Genomic DNA, 7,432 nt, shown 5'->3' with positions numbered 1-7,432 from the left:
TCTGACAGAGAACACATTTTATGAATATTTCAAAAACAATACCTACCCTGGATTATATGCAGTGGCCTTTACACTGTTAAGGAAAGGCTGCTACTGTTGGTACCCTTCTGACCGTTGTTTAGATATCAGAAAGCTACAGAGCTGTCTTGGCCTGTCATCCTGTTCCAACAGGAAATCCATCACTTTAAGTAGTCTTGATCCTGAAACCTGAGCCTCCTTATGACCCACAGCCCATCAAATGTATTATAATGGATAGGTTTTGTTTTAAATCGATGTGATAGCTTTGGAGCTATTAATGTTTAGGTATCACAATCCTTTCTAGTGCGAGCGTCCCTAGAGCTAGACATTAGGGCTGAATGGAGACACACACAGGCCTTAGCATGTGCAGTGAGAGCCATCAGGACTGAACACACACAGTGACAGGTGAGCACGCAGTAAAAACACACATTATCCAATGACATATTGAGACAAAAATGCAATAAGGAAAATTGAAGATCACTAGTTTAAATAATGAAATAATAAATCAATTCTTCCATCAACTGCACGTACCTCTTTAATGTGTTTCATAAATCCAGTATTGTAAAACCTGTTAGATGGCTGCTCCCAATCTAAGCATGCACTTTAGGGGTGACTTGTTCTCGTGTATTTTTCCACTCACTGACTCTTTGGATTGATTGGGACTCAGGGCTCAGCTTGCCATTGGCCATTGCTCCACTCAGTCGTGAAATGGTTCCTTTAATTTGTGACCAGTGCTGCTGCTGCTGCTGGGATGTTCTGCCTGATCCTCTCATTTCAATTCACACAGCTACCAAGCTACAACAATATGGATGAGACTTGTTTCCATATTACATTATCCTTGTGTTTGGCACATAGCAAAAAGATTAAGATGGCAATGGTTTAAGATTTAAGATTTGTAGCCATAGTATTGATGTGGACGTTGTGGATAGGCTCAGACGAGGAGGAAATGTCCTATATTTTTCAGCAGATTCTGAAACCTGCTTATAAGAAGTGTCTTCTGTTTTTAAGGATGCTCCGACATCATTCTACAGGTTTAATCGTTTAATTTCTTAGAAGCCTACTCAATGAAGTTCACCTTTATTTACATGATCTAAAGTAACAGGCTCATTAGGATCAGGCCCGTCTTGCAGTCTTAGGTTTAAGGTGAAGTTATTAAAGCCATGCCTCAGTGTTCTGCCTCAGTGAGTCAGCAGCTGGTCAACAGTTCAGAGGGACATTTGTGCTGCAGGACAATGGCCACAGCGTATCATTTGTCAGTGGAGAAGGTTATTGGCTGCAATCTGCCATCCCTCTTTGACCTGTAAGTGTCAAGGACCCTGAGGCGGGCAGGGAAGATTGCTGTTGTCCCCCCCCCCCAGCCTAGACACAAACAGTTTGACCCACTCCCCTCTGGCAGGAGGCTGAGCGCCATACCAAAACCTCTTGTTACAAAAACACTTTCTACCAGTCAGCTTCCAGCCTCATCCACAAGGCCCAGACCCCCACTTACACTGACACAGACTCTGAGCCCCTCCCATAGGCACTATGTGTAACACAACGCACATCATGTCGGCCATTCAGTATGCTCAATTGTGCTTCTTTGTACTTTTACCAAAATTATATTTTTTTCGCATGCTGTTTTCATTTTGAACTACACCTGTGTTTATTTCAATCAATCAATCAATCAATCGATCAATCAATCAATCAATGTTTATTTATATAGCCCAATATCACCAATGTTACATTTGTCTCAGTGGACTTCACAGTTTGTACAGAATATCATTATGACAATACGACACCCTCTGTCCTTAGACCCTCACATCGTACAAGGAAAAACTTCTGGAGAAAACCCACAGTTTAAAGGGAAAATGGGAGAAACCTCAGGGAGAGCAACAGAGGAGGGATCCCTCTCCCAGGACGGACAGTCGTGCAATAAATACCGTGTGTAAATCGAAAAGATAATACATTTACAACATAGGTAGACCAAATGTTTGGAAATGCATGTGTCTATAATAAGAAGATGAATCCACGAGGATGTCAACAATCCTGTGGGAGCCATCAGGGAAGTAGTATGATGAGAGTCAAGCAGGACCACAGTGACAGGTTCAGTAACGACTCGAAATCCAGGACTCAGGATCCAGGATCCAGGACTCAGGACCACAGCAACAGGCACGACTCAGGATCTAGGGCTCGCGGTCCAGGACTCAGGACCGCAGCAACAGGATCAGCCACGATCCCGGCGTAGATAGACACCAAAAAGACATTTGGGGGAAGCTGGGTTATTCGGAATGTGTGTGCATATGTGTGTCCAACCCTGTCTCCTAAAAATTACATTCCCACAGAACTAAACTGCATTCTCAATTACGTTTAGCAAAAAACTTATTTTCTCCCACGTTACGTTCGTTATGAACGTATCTCAAATACGTTTATTTTCTACATATCTTCTAGAAACATATTTTCTCCCACGTTACGTTTCTTATGAGCNATCGCTCCACTGCTAGGGCTTCCACAATAGGATGCTCCATCGTCGGCCTCTTTCTACTCATTCGAGATGCGACTTCTACAGATTCTGGAGGCACCCGAAGAAAACTACTCCAAGAAACCCCCTACACTATCCAAAACAACAACTAAACCCCAGGAAGCAACAGAACGACCCTGACTCCCACACACAGACGTTCGAATATCAGGTTGCTCTCTGTACAATTTGCCGATCGCGAGAGCCGATCGCAATGAATAAAAATACATGACACTTTTCTCCTGTGCGCGGCAAAACAAGCTCGCCAAATGGCTTCAGCGGTCTGGCAGTATTTTAAGGTGTCAGAAAAAGACAGTAAATAGCGGTATACAGCAACGTGTGTGAAGTAGAAATCCTGCAGCTTCCCACCCGCTGTGACGGACCGGTGAGCGGGAGCAAAAACACACAAGAGTTAAACCTAACACACTTAGCTATTTTATCTACCTCTGGGAACAATCTCAACTAGTTATAAATATGTATTCTTCACTGTCGGGTCACTCATCTGACTGGATCAGTGAGCTGCATCGACGATAACTGACAGGCTGTCAGGAGAGGGAGAGAGAGGGGAGAGAGAGAGAGGGAGAGAGGAAAAGAGAGCTCTTCTGCTCCTTTCTCCCGTGTTATTCTCCAAAAGTGAATGTTAACTTGAATAATGGTACTTCATTTGGAATGTAATAATTAAGTTTATTGGTTGTTTGTGGAAGCCTCCAGTGGAATGAGCGCGCATTAACTGAGTTTTAAACATCACTTTAAATATTCCATTGAAAGTGATGTTTAAAATCTTCCCTTTAGGCCACGCCCAACCTCGATCGGATCGGTACCTCCGGCCCGCGACGTTCTGATTCCCGGCGGCGCCCAAACATTCGGCGGGGTCGGGAGCATCCTAGCAAAAAGCCAGGGTGACGAAGATCAATAAAGAAATCCTTATCGCCGGTGTTGATTGAGGGAAGGACTTTGCGTTGCGCTGCGCCACAGATCCCTGACAGCAACCAAAAACGTTTGGAATCTTCTGGAACTTCATCCACGAAACATTTGTATTGGACTTGCAAATGCCTTGTGGTGTTTAATGTGAGCATATCCCTGCGCCGCAGGTTCGAGAGACTGTGAAATTCCTACAAAGAGGCATACTCCAACTATATTTATCAATCAAAAGCACATGAATGCAAATTAATCATCTAAAATAAACACAATTCACCAGGACTACAGCAACACGGCCAATCAAGGACCCAATCATTAAACAAAACGTGAGATCCACCCTAAAACAAATTATTACTTTATGGTATATAACACGAAAAGAAAAGAGCCCCGCAGCAAACTGATCAGTCATCATTATACATACAGCGCCATGAAGGAATCTACACACAACAAATTATCATATAAGATATACTGAACTATGGATGGCATTAATAAACGCACAAGCATTGTGTAGCTCTCTAAATGCACAAACGGTGAGTCGAACATCAAAATAACATATCATAAATAAATGCAATAATATGCTTTCCACTACAGGACTGTGCCAAAGCATACTAATATCCTATGATATACAGGAAACCTTGTGTGTATACATTTTTTGAATGATGATCTCATAGCATCTTAATATTATACACGGCTTTCTAACAACTACACAATAAAAGTCCAATATATTCGAGGACACCTAGAGATCAGAGCTCCAATTGTGCCTATGATAATGCATTTGCGAATTAATAGACAATTAGTAAATTCTTTAAATATGCTTCGGCTCCAAAACATTCGATCAGCGAGACTGATGAATTTCTAGTCCATGATTGTCTAGATACAGATCCTGGATTATTGTTAACTCCTTATTTCATCTTGATGGGTGTACAAAGAGTCAGGTCAAGTCGCTTTCAGTTGATTCAAAATCACTGCCAGACGTGTACTAACCAGAGTAGTGAAATAGGGACCGACATTACTCCTGTTCTTGGAGCTGCCTTACACTGGTTCCCTATAGAACAGCAGGAATAGAAATAAATTTTAAAAATTCTTCTTGCTCGCCTAACAATAGCCTTAATGGGTGCAGGGGGATAGGCATCTTACCTTAAAGAACTCATTATAACCCTAACTGTCCTACTAGGGCATTGCCGTTCCAAGATGGCAAGGGTTGTTGGTTGTTCCTAGAGTTGCTCTAAAGTACAATGGGAGGTAAGCCTTTTTCTTATCAAGGCTCCACACTGCATTTTGTGGAATGCTAGCTTCTCAGTTTTGTGTTTCGAGCGGGGCAGACACCCTATCGTTTTTAAAAGAGTGCGCTTAAACCTTCCTTTTTTTGAATAAAGCTTATACGTTAGGGCTGATAGATTTCAGAAAATAAGTTTTTTGCTAAACGTAATTGAGAATGCAGTTTAGTTCTGTGGGAATGTAATTTTTAGGAGACAGGGTTGGACACACATATGCACACACATTCCGAATAACCCAGCTTCCCCCAAATGTCTTTTTGGTGTCTATCTACGCCGGGATCGTGGCTGATCCTGTTGCTGCGGTCCTGAGTCCTGGACCGCGAGCCCTAGATCCTGAGTCGTGCCTGTTGCTGTGGTCCTGAGTCCTGGATCCTGGATCCTGAGTCCTGGATTTCGAGTCGTTACTGAACCTGTCACTGTGGTCCGTGGTCCTGGATCATAAGTCCTGGATGGATATCCTCGTGGATTCATCTTCTTATTATACACACATGCATTTCCAAACATTTGGACTACCTATGTTGCAAATGTATTATCTTTTCAATTTACACACGGCATCTATTGCACGTCTGTCCGTCCTGGGAGAGGGATCCCTCCTCTGTTGCTCTCCCTGAGGTTTCTCCCATTTTTCCCTTTAAACTGTGGGTTTTCTCTGGAAGTTTTTCCTTGTACAATGTGAGGGTCTAAGGACAGAGGGTGTCGTATTGTCATACTGATATTCTGTACAAACTGTGAAGTCCACTGAGACAAATGTAACATTTGTGATATTGGGCTATATAAATAAACATTGATTGATTGATTGATTGATTGATTGATTGAATGAAAGGTGCAGGATATTCAACAGGCATGTATGTCCTGGCTGTAATGTGTAGGTGTAGATATTTTTGCAAGACTGCAATAGTAGAATTATCATTCATAACAAGGGTTTTGACCTGAGTATTTCACAATTGCAAAAGAATAAGCCTGGAGATGGTTTCACAGGAAATCCTTTTGTGTTTGTGTATACAGTATGTCTTTAAAAGACTAAAAACTGTACTTTCGCAAGACCATAGCATATTCTTTTTTTATGATTGGATATAGATACTAAGTAATTATATTTGGTGGGTATCAAAGTTACCAGTATTCTTTGGCTTGCATGACTGTTTGTCCCTTGGACAACTGAGGAAATAGTTTGAATAAATGATATACTCCAAATAAAAAAATAAAAAAGCAAATAAAAACTCATATTTCAGGAAGTTTTATTTTATAGGTGTTGCCTCTAACTAGCCTATTTTTACATTTAAATGCACTCCCCTGTTTGACATACAGAAACACTGTCGGTGAGACACAAGCGACAGCAGTGGCTGTTATGGACGGTATACGTGTAAAGAAAAGGAGACGATCCATTTTACTCATCGATACTGTGATGCATGAAGCCTCACACCAGGCATATCTACCCTGAACAAGCCTGGAGCACTTTCAGCTGTTGCAATGATCCACCCACATACATGTTGGGTGTGTGTGATGTAACACATGTGTTAAGGTGCTACCTCTGGAGCTCCATCAATTTCCCTTTAGCTGCACTGTGGGTAGTACAGGTAGTGCAACATGCTGGGTTGTCATGTAGCTATTTGGAAAACATTTAAGGTGCATGGTTTTGCATGGTGTATGGTTTTCAGTTTAATATTGCGCTTGAAAACCATTGATAGGACGGCTCACAAAAAATGACCTCAGCAAAAATATAGATATACATTACGCAAGCATAAGCTGTAACTCTCAAAACAAATAATGTCCCTCAGCTTAAAAGGTCCTTACACACGAAACTGACACCAAAGAACACGTCCCGACGGAACGTCGCCTCACGTCTCCTGCGTCTTGGCCATGTTTCGCACTGGAAAAAGACGTGCTTAAAATATCACAAGCTAATGAGAACTCTAGTAATGATAGTATCAATATATTTGCAGTGCTTTGCTGCATTGTATGACTCATGTGGTTTTGTCTTATTAGAAATGAGAAGAAGAGTAAGGGCAATGAAAAGAAAAATAATGGGGGATGATAGTGAGCCTAGTGGGGGAGGCTTGTCTACTGTTAACCCCTCCCCCCCTCCACACAGTGGTGATAGTAGCAGCCTGGTTCACTGACATCATCTGCATAGCCAAGTCCCCCCCATCCAGCAGCTGATGCTGAGGCCCACTCAATGCACACATCAGCTGTTCAACTGTCCATTATCAACCAGCATATTGAATATGAATCATGTAGAAAACATTTTATCTTGTAAGACTGCAGAATGAGCAACACATAATTTCAAGCAGTGACTGTTTAACTTGTTTGTGGTAATCTTTAGCCCATTGTGCCCACTGCTCCATCACTATGCACACTGTGTATGCCCGCTCCATTGATGTGACACCAAGGATATGCACTACCAATCCCTGACTGTATCACAGACTAATACATTACAAACTCTAAGTGTGGTGTGTGGTCACTTATTGCTTAAGGTAAAATGTAATGCACACTCATTCTAACACAGCCAGATGTGCTCTACAAAAAGGGTTCCTTCTGCTAAACGCAGGTGGGTGGGAACACCAAACTACATTCAGGAAAACAAGCAGCCTAATAAAAAGTTGTTCTCTGGTAAAGGATTATACATGTCATTTGGGGACAGGGTTTTATTTGACTTTTATCTCTAGAAATGAATGTTTTAGCAACACTGATTATGGTCACAACTAGGATGTATCTTAAGGGGATTTGG

Source organism: Notothenia coriiceps, unplaced genomic scaffold (genome assembly GCF_000735185.1).
Source record: "Notothenia coriiceps isolate Sejong01 unplaced genomic scaffold, NC01 NC01_scaffold00026424, whole genome shotgun sequence".
Lineage (NCBI taxonomy): Eukaryota > Metazoa > Chordata > Actinopteri > Perciformes > Nototheniidae > Notothenia > Notothenia coriiceps.
Note: the sequence above shows the minus strand (reverse complement) of the source record.